The 21902-nt window shown below is 38.7% G+C and overlaps 1 protein-coding gene and 1 non-coding gene across 3 annotated transcripts in view; both read left to right on the top strand.

Moving 5' to 3' along the window:
* Window positions 1-444: 444 nt before the first annotated feature.
* Arhgef28 (Rho guanine nucleotide exchange factor 28) overlaps window positions 445-21902 on the top strand; it is a 309587-nt gene continuing 288129 nt past the window's right edge. Inside the window, exon 1 of one of the 2 annotated variants that reach the window (XM_047556977.1) lies at window positions 445-620. The gene's annotated coding sequence lies outside the window, so the exon portion shown is untranslated. Of the gene's footprint in view, window positions 621-728; window positions 893-21902 lie in introns of those variants that run through there. The other variant, XM_047556976.1, reaches the window with a different exon arrangement.
* LOC124987775 (U6 spliceosomal RNA) lies at window positions 11809-11915 on the top strand. The gene has a single exon (XR_007109284.1). It is a non-coding gene; the product is annotated as a U6 spliceosomal RNA (small nuclear RNA).

Here is a 21902-nt window from a genome sequence, read left to right as displayed (position 1 = left end):
TCAGATCTAAGTGGATAAAGGAGGATAAAGAAACCCTTCATATTGTTCATTGTAAAAAAAAAAAAAAAGGGTATGGTTTTCGTACGTTTTTGAATTATACCGACTTTGAGCCACTCGCATGCACAAACGTGAAGGGTTTCACAGCTTGCAGAGTTCCGGGCCAGAAGAACATCAGCCTCATGAAATAAGAGGGCGTTTACTGTTTTTTAAATAATACTGCCTATTGTAATAGACCTGGGTCGCATTATGTCACGGGTGTGGTGGCTTTTGGCTTAGGACAGCCTTTCTCGGGCTTGGCACAACTCCTCTCAGGAGCAGACCGCCAGCCCCTTCCTCCCGCGGCGCCTAGGCGTGGGGGCCCCCAGGGCTCACGGGCGCCGCCCCTCGGGTGCAACCGGTCCCTCCCTTGGCGCTGCAGGTCCGCGCCAGTCTCCGCGCGTCCCAGAGCTCCGTGCCGGGGGAAGGGAAGCCGAGGCGACCCGCCACCGCCCCGCGGCGGGAGGGGCTGGTGGAGCCCTGGGAGTCGGAGCAGCTTCAGGTTTCCTCCTGGAGCCGGTGTCGGGCGCGGCGGACGGGCCTCGCCTTGTGATGCGGCGGCTGCCAGCCGTGGAGGCCTGGAGGTGGGCAGTCGCGGGATCCAGTGGCCGCGGGGAGGCGCGGGGGGAGCGGGGGCGGCACCAGTGGCTGGCGAGCCAGCGGGCCCGGGAGCCTCGGCTCCACCCCCTCCGCCCGGGCCCCAGCAGGGCCGCCGCCGGGTATTGGCAGCTCCGGGTGGAGGCTTCCCCGACTCCGGGCATCGGCGGGCCCGGGGCGCATTCCTGGTCGCCCTCGGGCAGGCCGCGAGGGGCTGCGCCTCGCCTGGGCTCCGGAGGCTACGGGGCCGCAGCTCCAGGTAAATGCTCCTTGGGGCTCCATCCTCCGCGTCTCCTGGCAGCCCTGGGCGGAAAAGTTTGCTCACCTGAGCTCACAGGGGACAAACTCTCTCCAGAGGCCACTTGCTTCTGCGTCCTCCAGGACGCAGGGGTCCGCAGACGTGAAAAGGGGGTGCTACCGTGGGCTGGGTGGAGGGAGGGATGGGCGCCGCCTCCCGGTCTGTCGGGGACCGCAACAAGTGCAGAGAGTGCTCAGCCCCGCGCGGCAACGGCAGCTGCGGAGCGCGAGGTTGCTCAGGCGGCACGGCCCGGAGAGCGCCGTGAGGCTGCAGCGACCCTTCTTGTCCCCGTCGGCCGCACTTGGGGACAGGGGATGGGCGGGGGGAAAATCCGACCGAGTCCTTCCGGAGCCGGGGAAATTAATGGTACTCCTGTAGCGCAGAAGGGAGAGCTTCGAAAGCTAGGGTCCCCCTTCCCTTCTGTGCCTCTGCTCTGGGGTTGAGGTGCTTGGAAGGACTCCAGAAGTGCAAACCAAGCTCAAGCTCCGGGCGCAAACACTAACAAACATTTTGTGTGGAAACATTTGCAGTGTTTTAAGAAAGCATCTATGGTCCTCTTGGTTGGGAGGAGCTTTCAGGATTCTGTGGGATTTCTTACATTTATTTTATGGAATTGTTTTCTTCTGGAATATCTGGGGTATGGGTTGTTGTACCCCAATATTCTCATGCTTAGTGTTGCCTAAGGGTCATAATGACGGGTCTACAGTCGACGGAAAAGCGGAGAAGCCATTCTGGTCTATGGAAAACCATGTGGAAACTGGGTCCTCAGGCCCCCTAGGAAACAATTCTGGTTTCCCAGACACCAGTTGGATTTCCAAGAGAGAATCCACTTTAGGAGTCCACGGGGTCCTTCCAATGTTGCAGCTGAGTGGGCGGAGAAAGGAGGCAACATTTGTGTGTGCACAGTTTCTCCCTCGACCCCTGCTTGGGTCTCAGTCTCCACAGACTGAGATGAGGTTTACCACCAGACCGCACCAATTGGGCAAGAAATACAAAAACAAGTAAGCTGGTTATAAGGAACTGATCATTTGAGGTTCCATGTATCCTGAGGCTTTGTCCTCTTGTGTTCCTACTCCTTCAGCTGTCTAGGTAAACAAAATCCTGTTTTCATAGCCAGAAAAATCAAAGATTTGTCCTTGTTAGGTTCTGTGGGATTCGCTCTACACATGATGGTCCAGAGTGATAACTTCACCTGGAAGGTTTCTATGTATTTGTCCTGGAATTTTATATAAATGTTGTCAAAACAAATAGGATTTGCCTAGTCTTCACCAATGGCCAAGTTAACCCCTTCGGAGTATATAAAAGAAAAGAAATGAATACTGCAAGAGTCTTTGGAATTTTTAATACAATATAGTATTTCAATGTACTGTTCTGCTGTGGACTTGGTATGTGATTATTGTACTCATTAACTTTGAATAAATAGGAATTTGAATAGCAGCAGACCTGATAGTTAGTGGTTAGGGAAACTAAGTCACAGAGCTGGTTATTGGGTGTATGATTCAGATGTGTCCTGGCTCACGGGATAATGGAGAACAGAGAGTGTTTGTCCTGCTTTTGACTGTTTTTCTTATCAAAACCACATAATCTGGCCAATTAAGCACAGGTTATGTAACAGATGTGTCATTTGACTTTTCTCTGAAGTACTGTCTGTCCTGTAAGCAGTTAAGAAACATTTAAAGGTAAAGAAAGAAATACTAGTTGGTAAGGGTCTATGAAATTTCATCAGGGACTCTACTTGGATTTCACATTTTTTCTCTTTTTATACATATGAGTACTGTAGAAGTGTTAGGAATATTTTCTCATTGTGTTTTTATAAGAAACTACTCTTGTGGCTAAGACTTAAATTGGGCAGGAATTTCAGGTGAACCCTGATACATGACCTCCTTTAGCATGCCATGTGAGAAAAGGAAATGTGTTTAAAGTAGTATTAAAACAAATAGTGGGATATACTATTACTTTTGTATTAAGTATTCAGTACAAAATTGCTCACCACTAAATTAGATACATAAGCTCTAACTTCAAGTCCTTCCAGGGTTTATGACCAAGTACTGACTCCCAAGAAAAAAGATTCATGATATAACTGTTGGAAAACCCTTTTCTACTGGGGCATGGCTAGCATGGTACTGAAAAGAACCTAAATTACTCTCTAACTCCCAGGATGACTATAATTTTATTATGCTTTAATTTACTGATTAGATATGACAGATCTGGTTTATGTAGGTTTTATCTAATTGCATTTGTATTTATGTTGCTTTTAGTGGAGCAGAGTAGCTATGGGTCCCTCCCCCAACCGTGACCTTCATAAGATTTGTTATGAAGAGGTGGATCATGCTGGGCAACTCCTACTGAGGGTGCTAAATTAAAAACAGTAGTACATTTGAAATGTACCAAATTCAGGGAATTTTGCCATGTTAAGAGTTGTACTGTAAATATTATGCCACCCTTTAGGGCTTGAGTCCAGATCTCTTGGCAAAGCTGGGCTTAGAAATATTTTTCTTGCTTACAAAGGGTAGGTCAGGTCCTGTATGACAGAGTGTCTTGTCCTGAGTGGATGGCACTCTGTCATTTTGTCCAGTCTCCATAACCTTTGGTTCTTTTGTTATTATTCTATTGAAAAGAAGTTCTCAAAAGCTCAAGGCAATGTTGCTCTGTTGTTTTGCCATTTTGACATCTATCATGTGCCACTCTGAAAATTTTCTTTCTTTCTTTTTTTTTTTTTTTTTTTTTTTTTTTTGCGGTGCTGGGGATTGAACCCAGGGCCTTGTGCAAGGCAGGCATTCTACCAACTGAGCCATATCCCCAGCCTCTCTTTATTTCAATAAATATTTATTGAGAGTCTTCTATGTACCTGGCACTGCTCTTTGCTCTAATTCTGTGGGCTGTGGATCTGCTGTATTTCCAGAGTGGACTTTTGCAGACTATGTGAGGACATTTGGTTGATCAAATAAGTCATGTGACTTTTTTATGTGATAGTGTATCTTCTTAATTGGCTCCCATTTTTCCCTTGAAATTTGATCTTAGGCACAATTGTAATTTGGTTATGTGTACCATTATTGCTCCTGGACTTCTTCTCCTGGATAAGCAAGATAATGAGATTTGACATCATTTTAATAAGAGAAAAAGTAATATAATTGAATATTGGCTGTTTGTTCCAGTGATGTTGGTTTTGAACACTTTCATCAAAATGTGTTTTTATTAATCTTTAGAGGTATATTCTCATATTTCAGTTTAATCATTTCCTTAATTATTAACAATTTGAGGTTTGTTTTCTTTAGAAAGTTAACATAGAAGTGATGTTTCTTTAAGAATCGAAGAAATTGTATCTATGAGTGAAGGCTGGATAAGGCAGAAGTCAGCAATGGTACTTTTGCTTTCTGCAGTAGTGTGCACAGAAGAGACCCTTCCGAAACTAGCATGCAAATAACATCCTGCCTGTTTCAAGTGACAGGCTTTGTTTGAATGGTGTGCCTATGGTCATTTTTTTCTTTTTAAAAATATGCTTTTTAAAATATTTTCATCAAGTATACCCAGACATTCCCTGAACTCACTCAATAAATAGATGATCAAGAGATATGTTGCATACATTAACTGACATTATGCTTTAGTTCTCTAAACTATGAATGAACTCTGGTCACCATGCCCTTGGTGCTTAAGGCTTACTCCTTTTCTTCCATCATTTTATAACTTAAAAAAGTTTATTCATAAACTCTCAACAAAGTGGTTTTGAGTGTGGACTTTGGAGCCAAACTGTCTGGGTCAGTCCCAGCTTTGGCCTGGCTATGTGGCCTCTCTCTACCTTATGTTTTCTAATTGTAAAAAAGGAATAATAGTAGTAACCTGTTTTATTGGCTTGTCAATGAGTTAATTGATGGAGAGCCCTTCTAGTAGTGCCTGGCAGAAAGTGTCAGAAAATGATGATGGTTACATTTGCAGAAAATGACAACCATTTAAAATGAGTGGTAAGGGCAGGGGAATAGTTCAGTGGTAGCGCATGTGCTTAGCATGCATGAGGCCTTGAGTTTGATCCCCCACACAAAGACAAAAATGCAAACACAAAACAGTGGTGACTTTACTAGGTTTTCCAAGTTTTAGAATGTGGTGACATGTCAGTGTGACCCAGGGGAAATAGCTCTAGGCTGGAAGTTCAAGGCAGGCACGGAGTCCTTGGTAACTTCCCAGCCATTTAACCTTGGGCAAGTATGAATGCTTTCTGGTCTACCTTTCCTCATCCAGTAGAACAGAAAGGATTGGACTGGATGGTCTCTAGACCCTTTCAGTTTTAACATTCTGTCCCGTCATGAAAATTGAAGGTGGGGAGGGTGTTTGTCAATTCAGTCTTTCCTGCCTGGGTCAACACTGTCAGGAATGGGCAGTCCACAGGTCAGTATTGTGCCTGCAGCAGGTGACCATAAGCATTTGAAGGGATGATAAGCTATTACTACTGTTGCTTTATCTCACCTTAATTGCAGTCACGCGGTTTAAATGACTTGCAGTTATTTTTCTGGACTTAGTCCAGAGAGATTTCAGACATGAAGTCTGGATCCTACATGTGTGGGTAATGTGGCTACCCTGGTCCTTTCCTCCTGAGGACCTCCCCACCCCCGTGTGGAAGCTGGGTGGTAAAGAGGACTGACAAACAGGCTAATTGTTTCTTAATTTTATGATAAAAATAAAATCAGGGGCAAAGGAATTTTCATTAAGGACCTCTAAGTGTGGTGAAAATTAGGAGATTTTCATTGGGCTGCATGATTCAGACAAAGACCCAAAGCCGTTGTTTATTGTCTGTGACTATTATTGTTGTCACCTGGCTCTTTGTCAACAATCTTCCTCCTTTTCTTGCTTGCTCTCTTTGCTTCCTGATTTGCTGTGTGACCAAGTGTTAGAGTTTCAAAATGTAGGGGATGCTCAGTGATTACTGGAAATATGAGTTATTTACTTTAAGCCCCTACCCCAAGATTCCAAGCCTGGTTGTACAATGGAATCACCTTGGTTCATAATGTCTCAGTTGAACCTAGCATCCTTTTAAAAATAGGTGGTGCCAATATGCAGCTAGGTTTGATAGCCACTTTCTTAATCTTTAGCTGTTTCTAGCATTCTTTATCCCATCGTGTCAAGAGAAAGGGTAATGCCTACCGTTTCTCATGGTGTTATTTTACCTTGCTGGTGTGTCAACTGTTCCCCTTATGAATACCTCACTTCCATCAGGGAGGACTAGTAACGACCTGCGAAATGTGCTGTATACAGCTGGCCCTCTGCATCCATGGGTTCTGCTTCCTTGGGTTCAAACAACTGCATATCAAAAAATTTAGAAAAAAATGTCTTTAATGAACATGTAAAAACTCCCTCCACTATTATTCTACTCTAAATGATACCATGTAATAATTATTTAAATTAGCAGTTACATTGTATTAGGTGTTACAAATAGTCCAGAGATAATTTAAAAGTATACAGGAGGATGTGAGTTATATGCAAATATATGTAATTTTATTTGAAGGATATATCATCCTCAAATTTTGGTATTCATGGATGTCCCAGTACCAATCCCTTGGATACTGATGAATACTATATATGTAACTTCTTTTGTGACTTTGTTCACAGTAGGTCTCTTTTTCTTCCTAGCTAACATCTATAGTAGTTCTCATAGCACTTTCTCTCTGGAACCTTCTACTTGGTAGCAACCGAACTGCTTTCTTTTCTGAATTCCTATTAACACGTTGCTGGTTCCTCTCATCACTTGTCACCTGCCCCTAGATTCATTGTGTGTAAATTTCTTGTGTGTAAATCTCAACTTTCCAACCTCAGTGTAAGCCTACTGATGACAGGGACCCTGATTTAGAGCTCAAAGCAGAATATATATATATGTTGTTTGGTTAAGTAATTATTTTGCCAATTGTTGTCTCAGGTCCTTTCAATTCATAGCATTGCTGCAAAGACTAGTGGTGGTGTGTTCCTGTGTATAAGTTGTAGATTGCATTGGAAAATACTGTAATGCAGGGAAAGGAAGGTCAAAATTGCTCAGGAAGTAGAAGGCTGGTTCTTTCCAATGTAAAAGGGAGACTCTGTGGACATTTCCAAGGAAGTTGTATCATTCTGTCTGAGGAAATGAATGGAATTCTTGATTGGAATCTGAGTCTTTGGATTGGTAGAAACAGGAAAGTTTTTGTCTAGTCTCTAGCAGACAACATTTCCCTTGTATAACATACCTCCAGATGGTTGACCAGTCTGTCCTTGAATACTTTCGGTGATGAGAAACTCATCATAAAGATATTCTAGTCTATCTTTGGAAAGCTGAGCCTTTCAAAACAATTCTTCCTCATACTAAGTTCATCTTGGTTCTGCTGCTTAGAGACCATTCTGAACAATTTCTCTTTTGTGATAGCCAATTACATTTTTGAAAATTAATGACTTTCTGCCTTTAAACTTCTTTTATTGAAACTGGAAAAAAAAAACCCTTCAAGTTTCTGCAGCTTTTGTTAAGTGGTATGATTTTGAATTCTTTCATTACCTAGTTTTGAACTTATTCCAAATCTACTATACTCTTCTTAAGGTGTTGACAGAGTGGAGCACAGTAGACCCTTCCCAGCCTTGGTGAGATGCCCTTGCTTCTAGGGAAGGAGTAAAACCTCATGGATAAGATTAGCAGTTGGAAACCAGAAAGACAGGGAGACCCAAGGCTTTGCCACTTCTACCTTGTCTTGGACAAGTCACCTAAACTTTTAGTTTATTTCTTTCATAGGATTGTTATAAGGACTTAAACTAGTCTGTGTAAATTACTTGGCAAAAAAAACCTGAGAGGAGACTTCTTCCATAAACATAGTTGTAAAACTATGATACTTCTAAGCAATAGTACTTATTGATCCTCGAGGTTCACAGGCATCTTGAAATTGCAAACTTTTTATACATGTTGCTGCTGAGGCACATCTCATTCGAGAGATTGTGAAAAATTGCCCTTTCCATCCTGTAAACAGTTTTTATCTCTGTTAAGTGTATTTTCCTATATTTAACTATTTGTTCTGGCCTTTAGAAATCTTTTAACTTGTTTATAAGTTTATAACATTCACTAACCATTATTAGTTTCAAGTTACCCACCATATGTGTGTGTATACAGATATATAGATGTAAATGAACACATACACATATATGCTTACCAACGATTACCTTAATACTTATCTAGCACTTAAACTTCTATTGATGGAAGTAGACTTATGCCACTAACTTAATTGTAACTTCAACTATAAGATAGCTTTTAGCCTAACTCTCAGAATAATTCTAAAAACTGCAAAAATTGGGCTGGTGATATAGTTCCATTGGTAGAGCGCTTGCCTTGCATGCATAAGGTCCTGGGTTCAATCCCCAGCATCACAAAACAAAAACAAAAAACTGTAAAAATTCCTAAAATTTTTAGGCTTAATGAAGTAGAACACATATATATAAAATGAAAACATTTATATTTATATAAATGTTATATATTTATATATATAACATTAAATGTTATATATTTACATAAATGTTTATATATATTTTATATATATATAAAATGAAAACACCCTCTTTTGTATATAAATGGTTGTAATATTAAAAGATAAAAGCAGCAGGGCTGGGGTTGTGGTAGAACTCTTGCCTAGTTTGTGTGAGGCACTGGATTTGATTCTTAGCATCACGTATAAATAAATGAATAAAAATTAAAGGTCTATTAACATCTAAAAAAAATATATATATATAAATAAAAAATAAATAAAAAAATAAGAACGAAACCTCTAGAGGGTGAGGTCTGGGGTCGAGCGATCTGGGTTGCCTACATACATTTCTATTCACACTGATGTTCATCAGTTTCAGGTAGAATCATTCAACTGATTACCACCTATTTGTATGAGCATCTGATTATTAAACCTCTATATTATCATAAGGCTGTATACATTATCTATTTTATCTCTTTATTTACCAGTCTAATAGCTTATAACTACATAATATAATGGGGTGATTCTCAGGTCACTTACTCTTAGAGAACTCCACTGGCTTTATGTATCTATTGTTTCCTCTCTGAAATATTTGTACACCAGTCCTCAAATTTTCTGCTCTGGAAGCTTCTCTAGGATTTACACGAAAGGTGTTCTGTCTAGAATTTGTAGAATCTTCGTTTTTGAAAATGGAAATGACACCTCGAGTCAATTTCCACAATTTCTGATGTAGTTAGGAAATCCCATTGAATTCTTTCCTATCCTGGCATGTCCAGCAGCCTGAAACTTATTTAAAATAGATTGATACTCACTTAAACTGACTTTCCCATTTAGAGATGTTCTTTCTCTCCTCTTTAATTAAAAAAGCATTCTCCTTCCAGAGGAGATCAAGTCCAAGTACATAGAGGAGTTCTCCTTACTTCTTTATCATTCTGCCTCACTCTCTCACCAGCCCAAGGCAGATCTATTCCTTCCTTGACACTCTGGCTTAAAAAATAAATTGAAACAAACATCTTACCCTTAGCTTTTTGGAAAGCCTGAGGTTATTTGGGCCATTAGTCTGTTTGATACAGCTCTTTAAGAACAAGATTCTTCATCTTTGTTCCTGAAAAGGGGCCAGGTAGAAGGCCAAAATAAAGGCTTTAAAAAAAAGTTGTACAAGTGGAAAACAGCACATATCTAGAAATCGGAAGGCTAGAGTTGTGAGTACATTGAATGTAATGATATCTTCACATCTCTGTAGCATCAGTTTCATTTCTAATTGGGAGGTCTTTGGCTATTTCTATGAACAAATGGAATTTTTTTTTGGTAGTGATTTTTTTGACTGTGGTAATGTTAGGTGGAGGTCTAATTTGAATTGGGTGGAGTGGTAGGGAAATTAAGGTCTAGGTTTATCACTCTGTGGAAGATGTAATCTGTCTCCCTTTTATTTTCAGAAGCCATCTTCATGTAAAAGAAGCAACTGGTCTAATGCTTAAAGGATTGCCTTTCATGGAGTTGCCAAGTTTGCAGCTTGTTCCCAAGTGCTCATGAATGGATTTCTGGAAGTTGCTTTCATACCAGTTATCACAGTCCCCAGGGACTGAGCAAGTTTCCTGCTGGCTGCTCCCTATTCTTGGAGGCAAAGGACAATGTACAAAGCCTATTACCAATATAGGGTTTTAACTTATGGAGTCTCAGGGGAGTAAAAGAGAAGCATTTCTTGTCAGTTGAATACTTCCTGTCAGAATAAGTTATATAAAATATTTATGTACTATTTTCTCATTTGATCAGCAGGCATATTGATAGCTTGCTGATTGAAAATAAAAGGAATTCTTGGTTTCAGTCAAAAGGTCTCATTTAGTTAGATGTTTGTTAAGAACCTTGGTCTTATGGCCTTTGATTTTTAGCTTTCTTACAAAAATGTGCTAAAATCTTATGCAAGAAGGTGATGAAGATTTCACACAAATTTTGCATAGATAACTTGAGTTGTTTTGCAGTTACTCTGAACACTATGTTATCTTCTTCAGGGCTGCACTAAGTCACAGGTTAACTTTGCACTTGGATTACTCCTCTAACAAAAAATGGGGCTGACCTAAGGAAAATCCAACTTTACCTAACCAGCAGTTTAAGAAACATCTCGTCTTGATAGAATGCTGAGTCTAATTTTGATATTGGTTTATCAGAAGAGTTTTTTTAAATTAAAAATAAAGAGTAAGGTCTGGGGTTGTGACTCAGTGGTGGAGTGTTTGCCTAGCATGTGTGAGGCACTGGGTTTGATTCTCAGCACCACATATAAATTAATAAATTAAAAACAATGAAGAGTAAGATTTTGTTTCCACATTCATGGTAGCAATCTTTATCTTCATTAACTGTTATTTATTGGTTTTTGCCCACAGAAGCCCACAAGAGCATTTCTCTTCCATTATATATTTCTTGTCATGCTATTATATAATACTTTAAAAGTGTCCACAAAAGTAGACAAGCAGCGGTGGAAAAGAGAAGTAGGTGAGATGTCTGGATTTCAATGAATTTTGGAAGTCTTTTTAGTGTGAGTTGAACTTGATTATGGTGGTTTCTGCATTGGGTATAGTGGGCAATAGATGGAGATTTTAAAACGATTCTCAGTCTGGATATAGTGAAGGTTGGATCACAGTGGAATTTGGGTGGAAATCTTACATGGTGCTCAGTATGCTGGGTGGGTCATGCCATCTCTCTGGACTCTGCTCACTTCATCTGAAACCCAAGGGGTTGGGGCCTGCCCACCTGTGGTGTGTTCCATCTTGCAGTTTTTGTAGAGGGAAGGATGGTGTGTTAAGGCCACTTGGGTTACTAGCATAATGCTTGGTTCCCAGAGCACAGTCAGACCCTTGACTGGCAACATCTAGATTGTTCAGGAAGTTGAGTTTGAAGATGGTACTTTGGAGTTGTATCTGCATAGGGAAAACTGATTGCTAATACTCTGAGATTACCCTGTCACATGCAGCTCAAGTTACTGCTGTCAGAATACTTCATGAGCAGGGAGGTGGAATCAGCCAATAATAATCTAGTAATTATTTTTAATGGAATTTTAAGATGAGCAGAAGTGGGTATTAATTTCATTTTAGCAGATGGAACTTAATAAACCTAGTTCCATTTAGACTAGGTGGAGAATATGCCCTGAAATATATGACAGTTTTGATAAACATCAATTTTCAGTTAAAACAAGAACATTTATTCATTTATTCATTCTCTCTCTTCCTCCCTTTCTCCTCTTCTTTCCCCCTACCTCCATCCTACCTTTCTCTCAAGAAATGTGGAGGTCTTCTTTCTGTTTGATTTCATAATTTTTTTTTTAGCAAATCTTGAAAACCTCTGGAATATCATGTGATTTCTGACTAGTAATATTAAAGCAAACAATGTGTATATATAGAAAGTTTGTATTTTAAGACATGACATCCTGTGCTCACTTCGGCAGCACATATACTAAAATTGGAACGATACAGAGGAGATTAGCATGGCCCCTGCACAAGGATGACACGCAAATTTGTGAAGCATTTCATATTTTTAAAAAATGGTGGAATGAGGCAGACATCATTACCCTATGTACATGTATGATTACACGAGTGGTGTGAATCTACATCATGTACAACCATAGAAACAAAATGATGTACCCCATTTGCGCACAATGAATCAAAATGCAGTCTGTAAAAAATTAAAAGATAAATAAAAAATATTAAAATAAAAAAAGACATGACATCCCTTCACCTTTCATAAAACCTAAAAATAAAGATATTCTATTATACTGGTGATTTGAACATCAGGCATTATTTTATTTGGGACTTTATGTGCTGCCTGTGGAGACTGTAAACCCTCTCTTATCGTCCCGGAGTTCTTTCCAAAGCTTTTTCGTTCTGTTTGCCTTTGGAATCTTCATTGAGTTGAACTGGACTGGTAACTACTAGGAAGCAGGCATATGATGGGTGTTGGAGGATAAGAGATAAGAGATGTCCAAGTAGCTCTTGAGGACTTCTCAATGCTGCCGGATCAGCCGCCTAGAAAGCTGGTGAATATGTGGGATGTGGAGATGGTGTGGCCGGTGCTCTCAGCAGCCTGAACAAAGGCATTTTTCTGAAAGCCATGCTTGATATATATAATAGGGACCAAAAGTATTATTTAGTTTTTTCTCCTGTTATGGTGTTATAAATGTAATCTATATTATAAGTATGTATCTGCTTCAGTAATGATGTAAAAACAGAAGTGAATTTAAGAAATAGCCATTGTAATGAAAACCTGTGTACTTTATTTCATAAATGGAATATCTTTTAGATGGTAGAGTCAGCCACAAACTCTTGCGTCTGCCTTAAAGTTTATTTTTTAGACATACATAATTACTTGTTGTTCATAGAGGAAAAAAACTTGCTAAGTTGGGCTTATAAATAAATTGAACATTTATAGTAGCTGTTTGTGGAGCAGAAAGGCCTTGGATATTATCAAATAGAAAAGACTGTTCTTGTTTAGGCTGGGGGTGTAGCTTAGTGGCAGAGTGCTAGCCTAGCACTTGTGAGGCCTTGGGTTCAATCCTAGCAACACACACACACACACACACACAGAAAACCAGTTTAAGTTTATTTTGGCAATCTTTTTATGATGACTTTACATCTTATATTTGCATGCAAAAGTCTAGTTTATGGATAAAAATTTCTATGTGGAGAATATTGGAGATTCTGGTACAGGTCCTGGTATTTCTCTTACTATCTCAAGGGTGAAGTGATTCTCAATATTTCTATTGTTGGGGGACAGCTCCCAGTCCAGGGCTAAGCACCCCACAACCTTGAATTGCACTGAAGGCCACAGCTTAAGACAAAACTAAACCAGGGAAGGTAAATCATCAAGCATATCTTGCCTTAGTGACATTAAAGAGTGTTGTTGTGAATACAGTGAGTACATGCTGGCTTTTATGTATTTTGGGGCACAGGGTGATTTGAACAGCTTAGTACTTAAAAAAAAAATGAAATCCTTCTGTACCACAGTTGAGCATCACTAAAATTATGGAACATTTAAAGTCACAGAGTACTTAGAAGGTACTAATTGAATGAATCATGAACTCATGTGTTGTTTTGACAGGAAGTGTATCACATCTCAATAATTTCTTTAACATTTTTCCTGCCAGGTGCCTGTTTTCTTCTGGTTAACTTATTCCTGTAGAATTCCAAATATGTGGTTGGTTTCCCTCACTGATAGACTTTCACAGTTCCTTTCCCCCTTTAGAGTAGCTGGTGCACTTGAATTTGCTTGTTTACGAGCAGCTATTTTGGAGGATGATGATGTCCAGCCAGGATGCCTTTATCTGGCAAGTGTCTTTATGGCCCCAGCACGTGGGAATTTACAGAGGAGGCTGGAAGATATGCCTGTGGACAGAACACATCTAAGGCCAAACTTACTGAAGTGGTGCCCATTCAATCACCTCTGGAGCCATTGGGATGCTTTTTATTTTTCTGTTTTGTGTGTGTGTGTGTGTGGGGGGGTCTGTATACATATGTAATTAAATGAGCTACGTTGAAATTACAAACAAATTAGAAACCACCTTTTTCTAAATTAAGCAATTACACAGATGTGTGTGAAGAGTCTTTTGTATTTAGTTCAGTAGTTTGTGCAGCTGTTGGGAATTATTTGTGTGTTTGCCTTTGGATTTTGAGTTAGTATATTTTTAGCAATAAAGAACTCTGTGTGTGTGTATATAACCATAAATTTATATATATTTTACCATAATAAAAATTTTGAATTCTATTGATTTTACAAGTAAGTTATCATAGCCCTTTATGTTGTGGTTTGATTTATTTGTGTGTGTGTGTGTGTGTGTGTGTGTGTGTGTGTGTGATTTAAATCTAGTGGTTTACTTCTTTGGAAGGATGGATTTTTGGTATGTCCCCTTTCCTTTTTATTTATTTATTTATTTTAAATTATTTTTTATTTGTTCTAATTTGTTGCACATGACAGTAGAATGCATTTATACATTTTTGGAGCATATTCAATTCTTTATTAGAATCAGGATTGCTGCTAGAAATCATATCTGACTGAAGGCTAGGACATCAAAAGAGTTCATTAAATTCTTGAATTATGCAACACCTTTTATTTTTATTTATTTTTTAAATTATTTTTTTATTTTTACAGACTGCATTTTGAGTCATTGTACACAACTGGGGTGCATCTTTTTGTTTCTATGGTTGTGTATGATGTAGATTCATATCATTCATGTAATTGTACATGTACATAGGGTAATGTTTCATTCCCTGTTTTTCTGTTTCATTCCACTGTTTTTCATGTGCATTTATACATTTTGACAGATCACACATAAATGGAGTGTAATCTCTCATTTTCCTGATTATACATATTGTAGGATTACATCGATCATGCAGATATATATGTACATGAAGTAATAATGTCTGTTTCACTTTATTATCATTCCTACCCCCTACCCATTCCCCTCTTTTCATGCCCCTGTATCTAATACAAAGTAACTCTATTTTTCCCTAGTGCCCTCCCTTTATTGTGAATTAGCATCCTCATATCAGAGAAAACATTCAACCTTTGGTGTTTTGGGTTTGGCTTATTTCACTTAGCATGATGTTCTTCAACTCCATCCATTTACCAAAAAATGTCATAATTTCATTCTTCTTTAAAGCGGGGTAATATTCCATTGTATAGATACAGCACATTTTCTTAGGCAGTAGAACAGAGACCCTGTATTTCTTTATTGAATATAGAATTATTGCATTTGAAATGCAAGTATACAGTGGATATTTTCTGCTAATGAAGAATGATAGTGAGTTCTACCATAAGCCTTCTCTTTTTATAATGTGTGATTGCATAGTGTAAATAGTGAGCCTTACCATCACTCGGCATGTAAAACTTATAACTTTATGCTGTATCCCATGTAACACTGAAGACTATTAAGAGAGTTTAAGCAGACATGCTTGTTGGAGTTGATATCTTTTTGATTAGAAGCAGTCCTATTACTCACACCTGTCCATATAAACTTATAACTGAAGTGAAAAACTAGCTTTATACATCATGTTTTTCACGTTCATACTTTTAAATTTTCTTATTTAGGAATAACACATGGTATAGAAAAATAGTACTATGTATTGCCAAATCAATAGCTTAATTAAGGTCAACCCTAAAATGTGCATATCCCTTTCTGCATTATATAATGTATGTAACAGAGATGAATATCAAAACTCAGAATATGGTTACAATGAGACACATCTATAGAAAGAAGCATTTTGAATATAGCTAGTCTAGGGCATTAGTACCATGTACAATTAGGAGATAAGAGGGGGATGAGGTGTCCATGGGTGGGCACTTCTGGTCCTGGCTGTTTGTTCCAACTTTCTTCCTTGGATTCTTCTCTGCATTTTTTTTTTTTTCAGGAATCAAACAAGCATTTTGTCAGAAGCCCATAATTGATGGTATTATAGATCTCAGTTTCCTCATCTGCCATTTTCTGTGAGTCTATGAATAATATGCAGTGCCCCTAAGAATGTTAAACAGCCTTTTGAAATATATTTCATGTGGCTGGCACAGGAGTACCATTAAGTATCAATTTTTTAGGGGTTTGATATTTATAGTGCCAGAGATTTGACTAGCAGAGGTCAAATGATCATATGCTGTGTTTAAGCAGAGCTTTCTTCTGTATTTCTAATACTAACAAAAGTAAAAAATAAAAATTAAAAAAGAAATTATTCTCTCTACAAATCAACCAGCTAGGGATTTATTCTTTACAAGGTAGCAAAATAAGGATTGTTTATTAATGGATAATTTAAAAAAAATATTTGTTTAGATGTTGATAAGCTTTAATTTTTTTATTCATTTACTTATGTGTGGTTCTGAGACTTGAACCCAGTGCCTTACACATCCTAGGCAAGCACTCTACCACTGCCATGACACTATCCCTAATGGGTCATTCTTGCTTGAAATGCAGTTGATCTCAGAGTCTCAAAATTAGACTTGCGATTGGAGGCACAAACCTAGGTTAACTTTACATGGTTGTTTTGCATTCTCAGTTTCCTCACCTATGAAATGGGGACAATAACAGCCCTTTAGATAAAAGGTTATAGTTTACCAGTCAAATGAAGCTACAGAGCTAGAGATGGAAGCACTTTGGAAAGTTTAAGGAAATATAAGTATTAAATGATAGCTCCTTATACTGATAGTTACTTATGACCCAGATTTGCTATTGCTATAAATATTTATGTGGAAAAGCAGTGGATGTGATCAATTGGTACTGTGCCACTTTCTAAGTCTCTTTGTTAATTTAACTCTTCTGCATTTAGTAATGTGTAAAAAAAATGTGGAGCCAATTCAAATTAGGGGAAGAAAGTCTCAAAGAGGCCTGTTGTGTAAGAAAAGGGACTAATGAGTGGCCCTGTTCTTGTAGGAATCCTTGATTCTACCCTTGTAGTCACAAGGACACTGTTCTTGTTTCATTGTTTAGCTAGAGTATAAGACCATTTGAGGAAAAAAACATTCACAAAGCATTTTATTAGACCACAAATTTCCCCTTTAAGAAAAAAAAAAAAACCACTTTATCACCAAAGACATTTTGTGTACTTCTCTCATATATTGGCGGGAAGGTATATGTACAAATGGTTTACTAATGCATGTCTCCTTCTTTCATTAAGAGAGCGTTTCACAGCCCCCAAGCATGAGTCTCTTCTGATCCTTCAAACCTGGTGACCAGAAGACACTTCTTTCTTGGATTGGTGGGTGCAATGAATAGGTGGATGGCGAGATGAAAACTTTTTACTCATTTCATCTGGATTTAGAGTCATGCTCAATTTTAACAAAACACTTTAAAAAAATTGCTCACTTCTCCATACAGGGAATGTTTAGGGCTAAGTATACTTTGACTATTCTGGAGTCTGGAATTTCTTTTGCCTCCCTGAGAAGGATCTAGATGCTTATTCTTCTTGTTTTTTAAAATATATTTTTAGTTGTCAATGGACCTTTATTTTATTTATATGCAGTGCTGAGAATTGAACCCAGTGCCTCATACTTTGTAGGCAAGCACTCACAACTGAACCACAACCCTAGCCCCCTAGGATCTAACTTCTTAATACATTAAAATATATTCTCCCATCTGTATCTTCTGGGGGTGCATATTATTCCTACTGCATAAGATAGGGATCTTTAATAATTTTTCTGGGTCATGAACATCTTTGTGCCGTTGTAAAAATGAAGCTTATTGTGGTTTAGTTGACCATTTAAGTGGTTCCCGCAGCATTTGAGGGCTCTGTCATAGGAAGTAACTTATGACACTTTCATTAGTTATTGAAAGACAATTTTGTTTGGAGTCCTGGAGTTTGATATTAATAATGAAGATGATGGTGACCACTGGTTGCTTTCCCTTGATTGGGCACTGGACTTGGAGCCTCTTGCATGTTATCTTTAATTCCTGCAACAACCTTACTACATATCTGTATTTTTCAAAAGAGGGGTGTAAGGAGTGGAGAGGTTAAGCAACCTGATGCAGGTGCAGTACCTTGCTTATTGATCCCTGGTCTGTGGGACTTTTGGATCCTGTTCCCACTTTCCTGTGGTGCTTTTGTGGAAGGATTGGGGAGGAATCCAGTTTGTCCACATGTGGAAGAGACCAGAAAAGGTTATGCTCTAGTCAACTTGCTCAAAGAGTTTTTGGCAGCTGTGTATTTTCAGATTTGTCTTTGTAGTCAGAATAATTGCCTCACCTTTTTTACATTGTCACAATCCATATGAGATATTAGTCTATGTTTGAGAATCTGATTTACATAGTCATCCTAAAGTCTTACAGGAAAAAAAAAATCAAGCTGTTTTCTTTCATACCCTGCCCCTGCCCTGTCTGAGTCTAATTGGCTATCTAATTGTTTAATTATGACTTCTCAAGTTCATGGTTATTTTTTAGAGGAAAAGCATCAGACTAGGCACAATACTCTAGACTCTGTGCTCTGTTCCCCGTATTTTTAATGCATGAAGTCAAAACTGGAATCTGTTGCATTTTAAATGTGTTGGGTTTTGAACGTGAGGGTGATTTCTCATTCAGTGCTTCCCAAGGATTTATCCTGTTTGCTTTTGTTCCACTCTCTACCATTCTGCACTTTAAAAAAAAATTTTTGTTGTAGGTGGACATAATAACTTCATTTTATTTATTTATGTGGTGTTGAGGATCGAGCCCAGTACCTCACGTGTGCTAGGCAGGTACTCTACCACTGAGCTACAACCCCAGCCCTGCACTTGGCGTTTTAATTGAACTTGACTCTGTCCCCTTTGGTGTTTCAGTTTCCATTGGCATCCCAAGGTCCAGTGGACATGCTCCCCTCTTCCTGCCCCCAAGGTACAGACAATAGGGTGTGCATTTTCTGCAGAGAATTTAAAAACACATTAAAAACTGATTTTCATCCATTTAGTCATGCTCCAGCAATTCAGACAATATCTGTCAGAGTTACTGCTCCTCAAAAACCAACTTTTGTTGCTTTAGGTTCTGAGGAATTGCTGCCCTCACTGTTGCATTTTAATAATATTCACTAAACTTAAAATTGGCACGTATTAGTGATTAATCCTTTGATTCACATTGTAGTCAACAAGGAATTTAAGTCTGATAACTCCAAGTTAAATAGCTGAACCCTCTACATACTACAAATGTTCATTCTGAAATAGAGTCACAAAGGTTTGGCATCATTCAGGTTGAACCTGGATCCACCTTGTGTCTGATTTCAGTAGCACTTTTTTTTTTTTGGTACCAGGGATTGAACCCAGGGGCACTAACCACTTAGCACTATCCCTAGCTCTTTTTAATATTTTATTTAGAGACAGGGTCTCTCTAAGTTGCTTTAGGACTTTGCAAAGTTGCTGAGGCTGACTTTGAACTTGCAATTTTCCTGCTTCAACCTCCAGAGCCTCTGGGATTATAGGCAGGGACCACTGTGCATGGCTATAGCACTACTTAACAGTGCATTTGCACAGTAGGTTTGAAATAAGCAATAACAGTGATGATAAAGACTAAAAGCAAAACTTGAATTACTTTAAATCTGTCATTCTGTGTGATCTCTTGGAGTTTTTATGTTTAACATGTAAAGCAGTGAAGCAGAGTGAGAGCTGTGAGTTTTTGTGGTTTTATTTCCTAAGTGAACATTTTAGACTTGAAGTATTTTACTGAATTCAAATAATATCTTTTGATTTGAAATTTAAAGATCACTTTAAAACTAAAAGATAAATGAAGAAAATAAAATATCGTTTAGTGGTTGCTTTCATTATATGTTGGAGAGACATTAAGAGTTTTATTTACATTTGCTTTGTTTATGTTTTTACTGGCATGATATATGTACATGCATATCAATCTCATATATATGTGTATATATATATATTTAAAAAAGCAAAATCAGAAAATAATATTTACACTGAATTTCTTTTTTGGTTATTACTACAGTGCATTTCATTTTAAGGTTATGTCTTAAAATACTTTTGTGGCCTACAGGAGGGGATATTAAGTGACCTGCCTCTTAGGTATTAGATATACTAGGTGTGCCCTGATGGGATCACTCTAAATGTTGCTCTGCATCTTCCCATTTTGCATTATCCAAAAAGTCAGTGAGATTCAAATTTCTGGATACTCATTGAACTAGCAGACCTTTAATTAATTTCTGTGTAGTTCTTCCTGTCTCAACTGTGTTCATCTATTTCAGACTTCATAATTTCTCTGAGCCACTGTAATGGCTTCCTAACAATAGACCCTATTCCCAGTTTCCTCTCTCTGCATCCCTTTCCTTCCCTCCAACACCATCCGTACTCCTCTGTGCTCTCAGAGGGAAGTTTAAGATGCAAAGCCCAGCAGTCTACTTTTCCACTTAGAATCCTTCACCAGCTCCCTGTAGACTTCGGTCCCCATGACCCTTGTTGGTCTGGCTCTGGTGTTCTTCTGACCTTGCCTCCTGCAGAGAGATCTCCCAGGTACCCCTTCAACACACCTGGATACTTGATTTTATGCCTTTGCACTTTGACCTCTGCTCCTTTTTCCTTTTTCCTTTCACTCCCTCCTCCCTGCAAAGACCCGGCTGACTCCTGTTCTTAGGACACCTAAAGACTGAGTCAGTTGCCATCTGTCCCTGTGCTCATGTCCTGGGCCCACTTCTGTCACTGCACATCTGCACCATGTTATCATCACTGGTTATGTTGTCATGTGTCTCCTGCACTAGACCACAGGCTCCTAGCCCAGCTCGGTGACTTGTGTGAATTGGGTATGCTCTATAAATGCTGCACAAATAGATTGACAGCTGCAGATTCCAGCCATCTGAGGTACAATTGGTACTGAAAGGGTCTGCTATCCTGGGTGGTGTTTTCTAGGATTGGTAGAGTATTGGGCCCTGAACTAGCTACTCAGGAGAACTTGGGGAGGTCTTTGAAATACAAACCCTTGGCACTGAGACCATTTAATGAGAGTCTCTATCAGGTGAAACCTGGGAATCTGCATTAAACACCCCTGGAATAGATGGTTTTTTTGTCTAGGAAGCTTTTTATGAAAATCATGGTTAATTATTGCTGTTGTTTTCCTTTTGTCCATTAGCTTGCTGTTCCATACAAAAAAGAGATTTTAGTAGTCTCACAGAGTTTCTTCTGTATAAGAGAAGAGTTTGTATATCCATTTGATCCATTTGCAGTTTGCATTCCATTTAATTCTCAACAGTTCTGGGAGGTAGGAAGGTGGGTCTGATTTTATCATCATTTTAAAGAAATGGAAACTGGAGCTCAGAGAATTTAAGTAACTTGCCTAGGGTCACATTTTTAAAAGGCATTTATGTAATTAGTTTTTTATGGTTTCTAATCACTAGCATTTAAAAATATTTTAGCAATGAAATTTTATCTCGAGTTGCTTCCTAAAAAATGAGCCAAATGAATATGTAAGTTCTGTAAAGTAGCATATCCCAGTGGTTTCGAGTAGCAAAAAAAAAATTACTGTGAGTTTCAATCCCATCTTTGCTGATTTTAATTTGGAACAAAACTTAAATTGAATTATCTTTTGGTATGTATTGCTCCTTCCTCAGAAAACAGTAACAAGTTAGAGAAGGTGAACTTTTCTAAGCAATAGAGGGAGGTGCTATTATTACTAGTAAAATTAATGAAGGGTTTGAGAAAGAGCTATTTGGAGCAAAGCATTTGCTTTAAATTCTGTGATAGCTTTGACTCCTTTTTTATTCTCTGTTTTCCTCAGATGTCTTGGGTTTTGTATTTCTCCATTTTTTTTTTTTTTTTTTTTTTCTGAGAAGAGGCTAGAGAGTTTCATCAGTGTCTCAGGGTTCTATGATTTTGCTGAATTTTTCCTCTTTTTCTCTTCCTCCTCCATTCCCACCTTCAGGCATATTGAAACCCCTGGTTTGCATGTCAATATTTGTGATCACTGGGTGACCACATAAATGCCCACATGAAACCTATGTCCTTGATTTGATTCTGTACCATTTTTAAGTACTGGACAAAGAGAAGCTGTTTATGACATAAACAGTTTCTGAAACTAACCCTGTCACTTC

The sequence above is a fragment of the Sciurus carolinensis genome, chromosome 6 (genome assembly GCF_902686445.1).
Source record: "Sciurus carolinensis chromosome 6, mSciCar1.2, whole genome shotgun sequence".
Lineage (NCBI taxonomy): Eukaryota > Metazoa > Chordata > Mammalia > Rodentia > Sciuridae > Sciurus > Sciurus carolinensis.
Note: the sequence above shows the minus strand (reverse complement) of the source record. Positions and strands in the feature narration are given on the sequence as shown.